The sequence below is a fragment of the Ischnura elegans genome (genome assembly GCF_921293095.1).
Source record: "Ischnura elegans chromosome 13 unlocalized genomic scaffold, ioIscEleg1.1 SUPER_13_unloc_4, whole genome shotgun sequence".
In the NCBI taxonomy this organism is placed as follows: Eukaryota; Metazoa; Arthropoda; class Insecta; order Odonata; family Coenagrionidae; genus Ischnura; species Ischnura elegans.
This window is the reverse complement of record NW_025791660.1, coordinates 10,026,868-10,040,916: the sequence shown is the minus strand read 5'-3', so window position 1 is coordinate 10,040,916 and position 14,049 is coordinate 10,026,868. Positions and strand designations below refer to the sequence as shown.

The window sequence follows — 14,049 nt, the reverse complement described above, 5'->3', positions numbered from 1 at the left end:
TACACCACAAGTCATCTAGTCTATTTTTGAGTTGTAACGCTGCCATTATATTCTCTTATTGATCGTGGACAAAATGACATTCTGAACCTGTCTGTTCTACAATATATCTCTCTTATTTTATTTATATGATCTGAACCTCAGTAGCATGTTGGCGTCCGTAAAATGTGGGAACTTCGTTAGAAAAGACACTGAAAGAAGACGCTGACTAGCTTCTCCGTTGGGGAGCAAATTCTTTTCGCAATCGCTAATCGAACGTCTTTTGTCTATGGAGACGGTGGTAGATCAATTCCATGAATTCCTGACTTAACGTATGTTGTCAGGGGCGTATAATTTTTCTTGGGGGGCACAAGCAAGGCCGTATCCAGGATTTTGTACCGGGGGGGGGGGGGCACAGGGATACCTCGTAATACAAAAGGAACGCAATGGTAATAGGACCGTATTCAAAATCTTGCATGTTTTTTATGTGTCTGGGGGGCACATACCCCCATGCATCCCCACCCCTAAATTCGCCTATGCATGTTATAAAAGCAAATGTATTGAATCCATGGCTATTTTTTCCTTCCCAAGTAAGTAAGTGAATTAATGGGATAAAAATATATATGTATGTATATGTCCCACGTTGTCCTTAAACGGGTACAGCATCGCGAGGAGACATAAACATCTAAACAATAGACACAGGAGCAATGAATATACAGTGATGCATATTATGGTTGTCGTGAACTGTATAATGTATCTTAACACTAGGAATACCGGACTTGACACCCCTCCTAGAACTACCAAATGGAGTCATTTTGACTCCTACCTTATAATTGTTTATTTTTCCAGTTTATCTATGTTTTTATTTATGCATTGCTTTAGTTTATCATTTTTGTTTATTATTGCATTATTTCAGGGGTTATTTAAACAAAAAAATAATATTTTTTTAAAATGCGAGTTTCGACGGTATTGCTTTGAAATTCTTTTTTCCTACATGTTATGTTATTTTAATAGGATTTTCACACAGTAATTGGATAAAACAGCAAACCAAGACATTTCAAAACATTTTATCATCATGTTTGAATGATCAAAAATATTACCTAGGCTACATGGAAGTTGGGAAGATAATTAAATACAGCAAAAAAACTGCTTTTGATAGGCCACGCATTTGGCTAAGGTGCTTTACAATTCAAGCATTGTCGTTCATTGTCCACAGTTGCCCACAGAAATACTTTTGGCAGGTCATACAATTCCAAACTGATCGATTCTTTCTGCACTTTGGTATTGCCTGGAAATATTTTTTTGCAGAATCCCGTCAGAAGAATATGCATTGGACACGCCAGGCTTTGTCGAGATCTAATATGAGTATCAGCCAACTCTGTATCGAGCTTTTTCAACATCGTCTTGCGCGATATGTTTTAGGTAGTCTCCTTGTACACTATCCATGAATACCTGCTAAGTCGGAAGTATTTTACAACGAGTGGATAGGCCATCGCTGAGTATATGTTCTTGTGGTAATAATGTGATTTCATTTCTTTTGGTAATTCTCTTCGAATTATTTACCTTTCCCATAATGCTAGTACCCTAGCTTTTTCGCTGTTCGGCGAGTTTGACTGAGGTAATGTAATTATCTACGGTAACATTTCACCCTTCTTCAGAAACGTTTGCATTAGTTTCAGTACTACTAAACGGCAATCTGCATGAAGTGAATAATCTTTGGAATCTAAGGAATATGTCGTTTTGATGAAAACATTTTCATTTATTTGCGATAAAAATGTTGCTCAAATGTTGCTAATTGTAATAGTCAATACCGTATGAATAACACACTATCCGCAAAATATTCCTCTGGTTTCACCTAAATGTGAGATTTGAGATTCTCATGTCCATTGAGTGAAGAGCGCAGTCTGTGAAAAAATATTCTCTCAACTCGGGTTATGATCTTTGGTTAGTATGATTAGTTTGATGAGGGTGAGAACACTCCCATTTCTGTGCGACTGAGTCGGAAGCCTAATTTCCTAACTAGGGAGAACTGGAAGTGCAAGCTCTTTGCTTCATTTGTCTGCGCTTTTTATATAAATTCAAGGAACAAATATCCTACTCTAATATTCTGTATCTGGTGTCGTCAAGTGAGTAAAAAGAATTTCATTAGAAGATCGCTCCCTGAGTTTGCGGATTGAGACGCGATCGGGCGATAAGGATGTTAATGGGGGACTGCTTCCGATTACACGGCCCCCTCCGCCATGATGGCCACCCTGAGTCCACATTAACCAGATAAGAACAAAGCCATTGGGATGATAGCAATTAGCAGAGCCAGCTTTCCTACGCTTTATCACAATGGAGTTATTGATGAGTCAAATCTCGCGTCTGCACTCATCACGGCTTGCCAGTGGTCTTCCCTGCCATGACGAAGTTCTTCGTTTTAGAATAGGTCTCTTAAGTGGCATGGAAATTCTCAAAATGGAGTCGATAGGTTACGCGATACATTAATACGATTGATCTAATGCCTGTATGTATGAAAGCAAGAATGAACCATGTGATCAAGTGATATCATGTTGTGCGAATGCATGAATAGGGAATGGAATCTGTTGCTGCTTGATTAATGCATTCGTACTTATTCCAGTCCATGGGCGTACTCAGCGCTGAGTAAAGGGGGGGGGGCAATTAACTCAAAAGTCTTTAAGGAAAATCAGTGCTGAATTTAAATGAAAGTGTTCAACAAATTTTCTTCAAGCCCACGAAAAATGATATGTATTAGTATAAGATAGGTAACTCAAATAAAATTATTTTTTCAAATGTCACAACTTGGCTTGCCTCCCACTATACCATTGCTTGTCCCCCCTTCAGGTATGGTCCTGTGTAGGCCTTTGTTCCAGTCCACAAAATTCATTCACGCAAACAAATTCACCAAACTCGTGCTTTAAATCTATCATGTAAACAGACCTTTGCATCTTGTTCACTTACTTATTACTTCCGTTAGGTAGTATTTTATATTATTTTAATTTAATATTTAAAGTGAATTGATAACATAACTTCGGAGTATTTCTTAACCCATTTCTTTGTATGTGATTAGAGAAAAAGAAGTCAATTTCGCTGAATTATGACCAAGTTACGAACACCATGCTCTTTAAATAAGCTTCTTGATTGTGAATCTGGAGTCAATTCAATCACACACTCGCGACCACAAATTAAACGTTTCTTTTTCGAGTTTGTGGCCGGCCATCCGGAAGGGGAGGCGGAGAAAGGGTTTTGTTTCCGTTATTACATTATGAAGAAGGTGAAATTAACCTCTCCGCCCTTTAAGCGTTTCAAGTCAGCTTCGGAGCAAGCAGTGGTGGGTTAATTACAGACATTTGGAATTGTTAGCCATCAATTCCACAATATGGACATTGCCGCATCAAATAATTCATTTATATATAGTCTTCCCTCTGTCTTTTCTTCGTAAAGTTTTAAAAAATCAATTATTTTACAATGCTAAATACTGAGGTACTATGTGAAAAACATAGTTTAGCGGAAAAACAAAAAAATAAAATGTACAAAGTTATAAAATACGTACTTACATTACTAAATAAGGAAGAATACAGGGATGTTGATCTACAAAAAATATTGGAGGACCCAAACCGGGGATCTTGCCCCGGAAAGTTTTATAAGTAGTGAGTTTTAAGTCTTTTAAGAATTTAAGAAGAGTCATATGATCAACATAAGAACACTGATAACTGAAATCTCGATGTCTGGACACTCCGGGGAAAATTGACAAGCCTGACACATTTATTTCTCAACCCATAACGAATTTTTCGAGGGGGTGCCGGCCTACTATGGTCCCATGGAGTCGGCGCCTTGGAAGAATATAATATAAAAATGGAAAACCAATAAAAAAAAACAATAAATATTAATTAAAATCTTTCGCGCCGGAGCCTCGTTGAGGTAAATTCTTCCACGATACGAGTCCCTTGAAAATATTTATCCCTCCCCTGTAGGAAGATCTCTTGCATGGACGAAAGGCAGAAGTTCGCAGCCGTCCCAAGGCAAGGACCCAACGCAGCGGGACGCATATACCTTTCCCCGGCCGCTGAACGAGAAAGTTAAAGAAGGATTACAAGACTTCTTCACGGCGTGAGTCCATGATCAACTGACTGTTATAGCCATGTTTTATATGATCATAAATTTGTTGTTACCATAGATTTTAAAACGTATAAAGTGAATTCCCTCTGTTTTTCTGAGCAAGAAGTTAAGAACTGCGAAACGAAGTTGTAGCATACATATTTACGGATTTAGCATATTTATATTCCATATCGGCTAATATAAAACTGAATGGTTATCAGTTAACACCAGAACTCCGATTAGAATTTCCATCTGATGAGCGAAAAAAGAAGAATTCATTCCCAACTTAAGATTTATAAGATAAGCAACAAATATTAAAAAAAAACACTGCAAATAGCATTGAATGACGTCCTGGAGGGGATGGGATAGGGTCGACCTAAGCAGCCGAGGAAGGGCATTGGCCCCATTGGCTAAACTGCGTCTATAGGGTCGAACAAGCAGACATAGGGCCAGGGGTGCCGACTTAGAAAAAATATTGTGGGGGCCCAATCCGGGGATATTGCCCCGGGAAATTTTATTAGTAGTGAGTTCTAAGTTTTTTAAGCATTTTAGATGAGTCATATGAACAATATTAGAACCCTGATAACTCAAATCACGATATCTGGACACTCCGGGGAAAATCGACAAGGCTGACACATTTTATCCTCACACCAATAACGAATTTTTGAAGGGGGCTCGGGCCCCCTCAGGTCCCATGGAGTCGGCGCCACTGCATAGGGCTGTTGGAGTGTTTGGCAGGGGGTGATCAATCAACAGCATGCGGAATGAAATAGTATTCCCTCATGCACACCACACAGTCCAAATAGCGTCACGGACACTAACAAATTTCAATGACACATTCATGCAAAGGGAACATTTGCGATGTATCTCATTACGGTTATATGCCGAAAAAGCTGTAACAAACAAAACATACTGATGGAAATAATAAGAAAAAATTCAGAAACACTCATTAAGTTATACGTATCTTAATAAGCTACAATAAATCTACATCTACATAATACCTGCGAGCTACCTCTAGGGTGTTTGGCAGGGGATGATTAATAACCAGAATTCAATTGGATTCCCACATGCACACCACATGGTACATAAAACATTACGCATAATGCTTCAAATTATGTAACCACATGCTGTTGGAAATAATAACAAAATTAAAGGTATAAATAAGTTTGTAGAGTAAACTAAATGTCATCAAATCTGTTTGTGAGTTCTTATGCTACCGTTATATTCCCTTATTTATGGTGGAAAAAAAGACATTCTGAATCTGGCTTTTCTACAGTCTATCTCTCTTATTTTATTTATATGATCTGATGTACCTACCGTAGTATGTTAGCGTTCATAAGATATGGCATATTCTCCTGAATTTATGGAAGAGTATGAGTATATTTTTAATCAACGGTCTGACAGGGGTTTCCATCCGTTTTTACCAAATAATGTTGCGTTGGAAAATTGATGTCGTAAAAAGGCGGGGCAAGATATGTGACCTCTTCTTGTAAGAATCTTTTAGTAGAAATTCTTCATGGCTTGCTGATTAAAATCCTCTCTCGCATTTTATCATTCAATAATACCAATTTTATTTCAAGTTTATTCTCATGCCCAGACTATAGTAATGCGCGCATAACTTTATGCTCTGCTCAGCAATTATAATCCTTTGATTACAGTCAGTGGCGGATCCAGGATGGGGGCAAGGGGGGGTGGAGATTACGATTCTATCAGGTGTAAATTGGATACCCAAGGGGGTACAGGCCCCCTACAACCGGGGATGCCAACTTAGGAAAAATATTGGGGGGGGGGGGGCAAACCGGGGATCTTGCCCCGGGAATTTCTGTAAGTTTGGTAAGGAGCTTTAAGATTTTTAAGCATTTTAGAAGAGTCATATGATCAAAATTTGAACCCTGATAACTCAAATCACGATATCTGGACACTCCGGGAAAAATTCACAAGCCTGAAACATTTTTCCTCACACCCTTGAAGAATTTTTGAGGGGGCTCGGGCCCCCTCAGGCCCCATGAGGTCGGCGCCACTGCCTGTAACATCTCTGTATCTATCACTCGATTGCAGAATACCAACAGCGAGTGAACATTTTTCTACCAAGTAGTATGTCCTACTAAGTAATTTAGAGCTAATTTGCATTTCAATTCCTTAAAGTCGGTAAATATGAAGGAAAATATAAAAAAAATACTTCTATACAAAGTAATAACTTCAAATGTGTGTTTTGACCAAATGGGGGGACCTTCCCCGTTGATCCGGAACTGAATATAGCCTCCCAATATTTCATATTATGGATTTAATTTTTTTCACCGAAATGGGATCGATGAACATCTATTTTTATTTTATTATTAATAGCTCTCCGTCTTTCTCCGCATCTATTTACATTAATTGATATCATTCTCCCGTGATATACCCCCTATAACCTCTGCTGTGAGCTTCTTCTGAGAGAAATTAAATTTCAAGACTTCTAATTATAAATAAATGAATACATTCTACTCTCTCATAATTATATTGGCATTTACCTATATCCGCCAATAAACTTAGCAGCACAATATAACACGTAGTTTTAATATTTACTGAATAGAGCTAATTATAACAAAAGTAAAGGAAACACTTTTTGGAAAATGCGGTGTGCATTGAGAATACAAATTATTATTGAATAATATGAGCTATTCAAGAAAACTGAAGACGCATTTGTATACACGAAAAATGAAGACATGTTTACTTCGGAGATTAAAAAAATTATGGAACATGCACGAACGATTACCGTGGTTAAGCATGTAGGAATTTATGAATCATATTAGAATAGGTTATATTTTCAGTTCATGCATTCGCACATGTTGGGCATAACATGACCCATTTTGGCGTTCATTCTGAATGTCATACGTACCGACATTTACTATTGCGTGTTAATGTGTCGGATAACCAAGACTTTAGACTTCCAGTTTATATAACCGCTCCACTTACAAGGCCGATTCCAAAACGAAGAACTTCATCGTGGCAGTGACGACCACTGGCCAGCCGTGATGAGTGCAGACGCGAGATTTGACTCATCAAGAACTCTATTGAGATAAAGCGTAGGAATGCTGCCTCTCCTAATTGCTATCATCCTAAATGCTGGGTTCATATCTGGTTAATGTGGACTGAGGGTGGCCATCATGGCGGAGGGGGGCGTGTATTCGGAGGCAGACCCTTATCGCCCGATCGCGTCTCAATCTGCAACCTCGCTCATTTCACACAGCACGGTTTCGCCCGTACGGGGGAAAACCGTACGGTTGTGGAGCGATCCTCCCACTCAAATGCTTTGTACTTATTTGAGGGCACCAGATACAGAATATAAAATTATGACATTTACTCCTTGAAATATTACGGAAAATCGGGGACATAGGAAGTAGAAGTAAATAGCTTGTACCTCCAATTATCTTGTGCTTGGTAAACATGAGTACTTTGAACTCAAATCGATGGATTATATACATCTTTGTTTTAATTCTAAGACAACGAGTAAAATACCAATGCAGCACATTGGTGGAAGCGTTCCCACCTTCGTGCAACTAATGATTATAACCAAACGTGATAACCTGAGATGAGGAAATTTTGTTACATTATATGTACGCTTTTCAGTAAATGGATATGAGATCCTCAAATCTCAATTTTTGATTGAAGTATTTTGAGGTGAATTTGTTACTCATACATAACTGACTGTTTTCAACATACCTACCAGTGACATTATTTATCGTAGAATAGATTTTATTTTGGCATCGAGTCTTTGAATTGATTTTCCGCTGTTTTATTGGAAAAATTCGACTGGCGGTCAAAAAACAATATCCTATGCAAGTGAGAATTTTGCTAGCGTCCTCTTTATGTGCGTCGCCTTGACTGATAGCGAAGTGTGGTCAGAGAGGGGATGAGAATAATCTCACACTTGCACGTCACAACGGGCGAATAAACTAGAAAAAGCATAGAAAGAACTTGTTCTACTCTACAAATCGTCTTCATCCCCTCCTTCTTTTGTACCACTAACAATAATACTACGAAGAGAGCTGATGTATCGATTTATTCCCTGTATCAGCCATTTTCTTGTCATCGCCGTTACATTGAAACTACGGAGAGAATTGACACACGAAAAAAAAGCGGTGGATGAACATTGGACGAATACCCTCTTTGTCGAGCAAAAGAAAATGTTTGTGAGACAACACTTGGGAGAGAAAACTGATGATGAGTCAAAATACGCCAAGTGGAGTAGCCAGGAATTTCGGGGGGTCCAAAACCAGGGTGGAAATTTTTTTTATAAGGAGTGTAGCTGGTAGATGGTATTAAAAAAATCTTTACACATTTAATTATCGAATGAAACTTCTTCAGTCAAATAATTCGTTTGTAAATGAAAGATTTTTCGATGTTTTGTTTTCTTTTATGAAGCGAAGTGATAGGGTTTTTATATTTTTGGGGGGTCCGGACGCCCCCTCCCTCGCTACGCCGCTACCATTTGCTCATCATAGCAGTTGCACGGAAACAGCGAAGAGCATTGACATACGAAACCAAAAGAAAATAAAGGTGTTGATGAATAATGGACGAATATCATTTTAGTCAAGCATAAGAATATGTTACTGACGAAGCAGATTCGGATAGGATTTAGAATAGAAAAAAATGGTATCAAGGATTTACTAAATCGATAGAAATTTCAAATTGGAGGTAGTTTCTGGTTTTGGAAAGCGAACTCCTGAACGTTTTTAAGTAAATAATCCATGTGAAGACCACAGAAATTAATTAAAGGGTATTTATTACAGATTAAATAATAACAGATTTTATTTAAATAAGGAAGTGGTCATTATTTCAGTTCCAATTTCATTAGCAGTCTCCTACCAAGGAATTAATAATTCCTAACCCTTCGTTTAAATATCGCTAACTAGTAGTTTTATTGTTTGTTCGTGTCCTGAATACTATCCCAGTTTCTGCTCAGAGCTCTTCTCACTGTCCTGTGTGCTTGGCCTGTGTCTGGCGAAAGACTGCGTTTCATTTGAAAGCTAAGATGAGTGCTGCTTGCCTCGTGTGGAACCACCCCTTGCACTTATAGGGGGCGCGCCCCCCTCTAGCGGGGCCACCCGCATTGCCTAACATTGCTGAAACACCAATGTAACTATTTATTATCATATTATGGCATTGTCTTGTGCATGAGTATGGTCAGTTTAAATAAAACTTTCTTAGACTTTATAAGTGACTTAATTACTTGTCTTTACTACAAAAGTGACAATAGCTCCAGAAATCTTTTGCTCTTCCCCCTTGAGTTATTTCTCTATGAGCTACTGCCATAGGCAGCAATGGCTGCGACGAGGATGGGCACAACACCCGGAAATTCACGTGTAAGTGATTATATATACGCCCTCAAATTCGCGTGGTAAGGCGCGATTCGGAGTCCCTTTTAAAATCCCGAAACTAATTTGAAAAGATATGCAGGTCTACGGGGAAAATGAGTGCTTGCGCCCCCCCCCCCCCGGACCCTGAAAAAATATGCAAGATATTTAACATCGTCCCGTCATCATTGCATACGTTTTGTATTACGGGATATACTTGTGCCCCCAGAACAAAATCCTTCATACCGCCTTGCTTGTGCCCCCCAGAAAGAAATCCTGGATCCGCCCGTGGGAAAAGAAAAAAAATCCTAAATAGTTAAATAAAATGAATGTGGATGAGTGGCAACAATGTTTTCAAAAATTATAAGAGAGATAGAATTTAGGATTGCAATGAAACTAATCTGTGTCCCACGAATCAAGGCACAGGAATGAAGAGCCTTTATCCACTGGATTACCGTATGGTATTTGAGAAGGAGGAATTATTCAAGGGAAATCATGCTGCGCGAAATCTTTACATGCGTATATCTCTCGAACCCGCGCCTATGTGGAGGAAAGACGTAATGCTTTTTCTACCTTACTTACATAGTTTAAGAAAATGATATCGACACTCTTGTCATTATGAACATCTGCTCAATCAAACAGTAATCTTCACCCGATACCAGCCAGTTACATTTTTAATCGATGGGATTGATAATTCAACTGTTTTCCTAAAGTTTTATTGCCATATTGTCGTAACTTTCCAAAATATCAGATCCCGAACATCACTCTCGCGATGTCTCCCGTAACTAAATTTAGCTTGGAAAGGTAGAACAAATATGAATACGCAATGATTTTTCCTTATGAATGACGATATCAATTTATTCAGGAAGACACCATGGCTACTTCTTTTATTACGAGAAATAATGGTATTTTAGATATTTCAGTTTAGCACTGTGTTTTTTATTTTCGTCCCATAATCCCGTACTCATTAGTGTGACCGCAATCGAAGGATATTTCACGTCGTCTTATAAAAAAATAACTTTAAGTTTGCGATGTAAATTTAACTAAAAGTGCACACTACGCTCGTGTAGAGATCCCCTTCCTATCTCGTTTGTAATATCGGAAACACTGCAATTTCTTTATATCAACTCATCTCGAATTTGGTCACCCTGAAGTGTGATACGTTGTTTTCATCCTCCGGTCCCACCTTGTACGAGTACCACACTTAATCGACGTACTCCAAGTGCGATCTTTCTATAGTCAGGTTATTTACCATTGCCATGAAGCTTTGGTTGCTTAATATTGCTTATTCTTCCGTCATCCACCAAGGAAGTCGTTCTCGTGATTGGTGAGTTATGCATTCTAACGAATAAATGAGAATCAAAAGAAAGATGTGATTGAATCAGTGAACCGATTCACCCAATTGATTTGATTCATAAAGCCCAAATCTTAAGGCCGTTTTACACGGTACACGGAATTGCGCAGTCTGACATACGTGTGAAGGCGCAATCAAAATTGCGTCGTGTAAAGCGGTGAATTGCTAGAACACATGCGAGAATGCGTGGATGCGAGAAGGCAAAATAGCCCCTGTTCTAATTTCGGTCATGCATTCGCACAATTCCACGCTATTTTAGAAATTAATGCAGCTCTAACCTGCGCAATTCCGTGTACCGTGTAAAACGGCCTTTAGAGAAGAACTAAGATTGTGAGAGGGGAGGCAAGAATGTAAGGAGAAGGAGTGGTTCGCGTTTGCTGGCCCCGCTTGCAGCAAACAGACCGCTTTTGTGAGAAACTGCGTCGTCGCCGTTCCCACGCTCCGATCCAATGGAGTGGGGATGGCGTGGAAGGGGTTGGGGTGGGAAGATGCTCGTGACCCTGACTGAGTCATCCCAACGAAGACGGAGAGGGACTTGGTTTCGACAGTGGAGGGGGGAGGTATTCATGAAGAAGGGGTGGGGATAGGCTTCGAATTTGGTGAATTAGTTCACGTATAAGGCGCTGGGAACTGTATGAAAAGATTTTAACTATCTAAAAAAAATTCCTTTCGTTAATATTGCGATGCCACTAATTACTGCTCTATTTTTGGAAGTGTGTGGACTTCGAACATAAATTGATTGAACTCCCATCTGAAATAATGGTGACGTCCATGGCCAGGGGTGGATCCAAGATTTCTTTCTGAGGGGGGGCAGAAGCGAAGTCGTAGGTCTGTGGGAGGGTGAGCTAAGCCGAGGTGGGGGAAATTTGAATTCGCCCGCTATCTAGTGGAATCTTCTTGAAACTTGTCCTGAGTAGCGCGCTAGCGCCAAAATTAGCTCATTTCCTGCTCATCGCTCGCGTTGTCATCTTCGAAAGAGCCGTCTTATTCTGAAGTTTTAATAGCATTTCTCTCGCTGGGCTCTTCATCTTCCATCGCAATCAGGGCTTGTGGGAGTGTGCATTCCAACCTGAGTAAGTTCAAGTAATCATATGTATGTTACTGTTTTGATGGAGTGAAGTTTTAATCAGAGGTCATATTACTAAGTTTTTGGCGCCACTACTCCTGCTCCAGGAGAGTTAGAATGATTGTGCTCTGCCCGGGTACTTGCTCCAAATGATTTTTTGTCCGCAATGGGAGAAGATCTTTTTGTTTGCTAATTTATCTCTTTTTTGATTTATGTTTGATTGTGTTATGGCTTCGTGTGCATTTACTGCGTGCTTGCTTTCACTGTTGAATTCTGTCTTGTGTTAGAATACGTACTTTGCAAGGGCCTCAGTTTACGAAATATAGAGCGTGTGCTTCTCGTTTGAGCCAGATAGATCAGTTATGTCGGGTGATACTCAACTATAATGTCTTCGGCTTGATCACTCCTTTTGTCGTTTCACTATCACTGGAAATACGTCGCGATTATTTCATTAACGATTTGAATGGTCATGATTTATGTTATATTTAGTTATACAGAGTAATGGCGAAGGCCTGAGGTATGCGTTTATGAATTTCAAAAGTGAATTGGTTAATTTTCAATAGTGGGTAGCCGTAAGTACGTAGTAGTGGATATGGTGCTTACATAGAATTCAATGGAAATGAAAAACGCATGTCTTGTTACTTGTCGGTGCCGATTTATGTTGGTGTTAGCTATTCGCCGGCATTTTAGTAATACATTCCTGCCTCTGTTTAATTTCTATGTGGTGATGTATCACTGAAGGAAACCACATCTGTGTCTATACACGTAGTTTCATTTGTTTATCAACACGGCGTCACCTTATTTTGTCAATCGAGCTTGTTTCTAGTCTTCGTCGAGAGCTATGATTGCGATGTTTTCCTAGAGTACAAATTAGAAATTTTCAGGAATTACGCAGAGCAATACTACATAAAACTTGACCGGAGTCTAGGAATCGTGAATAGTGTGGGCCATGTTCCAAATGTAGGCAATTGTTATTAAGATTTGGTCTCGTGTGTATGACGTTAACACTAAGGTGCATATTTTGTTCTTTTCTCATATTTTAATTCATAACTTTTCGGAGTCTATCTATGTTGGTGTTAGCTATTCGCCGGCATTTTTGTAATACCTTCATGCATCATTTTAGTTTCTATGTAGTGCTCTACCACTGAAAGAAAACATCCGTGTCTATAAACATGTAGTTGCATTTATGAACACGGTGTCACCTTATTTTGTCAAGCGAGCTTATTTATACTCTTCGGCGTGAGCTATGATTGCGATGTTTTTCCTAGAGCACAAATAAGAAATTTTTAGGAATTACGCAGAAAAGTACTAAATAACACTTGACCGGAGTCTAAGGAACCTTACCTTATACTGTGTGCCATGTTCCAAATGTAGGAATTTGTTATAAGATTTGGTCATTTGGGTATGACGGTAATACTGAGGTGCGAATTTTGATTTTTCTCGTGGAATTATTGTGAGCATACTCAAGACCACCATTTGTTTCGTACGCTTGTTTAACCCTTAAATTTTTATTAGTGGTGATGTTTTATCAGCTATTCATTCGTATTTCAATGACGAAATAATTAAAATGGATAACGTTAGTCTCATAATATCTAAGAAGTTTGATATAATATTTAGGAGGGTTAACATTGCCTGACGGTTCTATATCTACCACTTTTCCGACGACGTGCAAGGATTGTAACACTTAAAATTTGAACTCGGCTGTTAGTAATGAATAATTCTTGAAATTGGTTTTTCGTAATTCAATGCGTTAATCAACCATAACTCATATAGGTATTTATTCATTGTTTGTGAAATGCCTCGCTGGGAATAATTACGAAAATTTAATCTGTTTTTGTGTGTAAGTGTCGGTAAGTAGTCACAACGTTACTTCGATGCATGTGAAACAAGTAATGGGACAAAGAATTCCTTGTGGATTTCTCGTTTGTATGATCCATGTAATGAGTGTTTCTGTTGTTTGCTCTTGCCTGAACTTAAAGGCTTCTAGCAGTCGTGAACAAACGTATTCTTGCCATTGATTAGAAGTTTTGTTTTGGCTTATTATTCTTCTTCTAGAGTGCTTCTGTTATTGACCTTCATTGACGAATATGATCGTATTTGGTGAAGTTATTTGATGTGGTAAGGATCTGTCTGTTGTAGTTCCAACGTATTCAGTTGACGTTTCGTTGGCAGTTGGAAGGTTGGTGATATTTCTGAGCTGAGAGCATCTATAACTTCGC

General features: G+C 38.9%; 2 protein-coding genes across 5 annotated transcripts in view; both read left to right on the top strand.

Annotated features, from left to right (window-relative positions):
* Positions 1-14,049, top strand: part of LOC124173312 — a 185,291-nt gene that overhangs the window by 62,562 nt on the left and 108,680 nt on the right. The window lies entirely within an intron of this gene.
* LOC124173319 overlaps positions 11,733-14,049 on the top strand; it is a 56,007-nt gene continuing 53,690 nt past the window's right edge. For all 4 annotated transcript variants that reach the window (XM_046552842.1, XM_046552843.1, XM_046552839.1 and 1 more), the window contains exon 1: positions 11,733-11,837. The gene's annotated coding sequence lies outside the window, so the exon portion shown is untranslated. The remainder of the gene's footprint in view (positions 11,838-14,049) is intronic.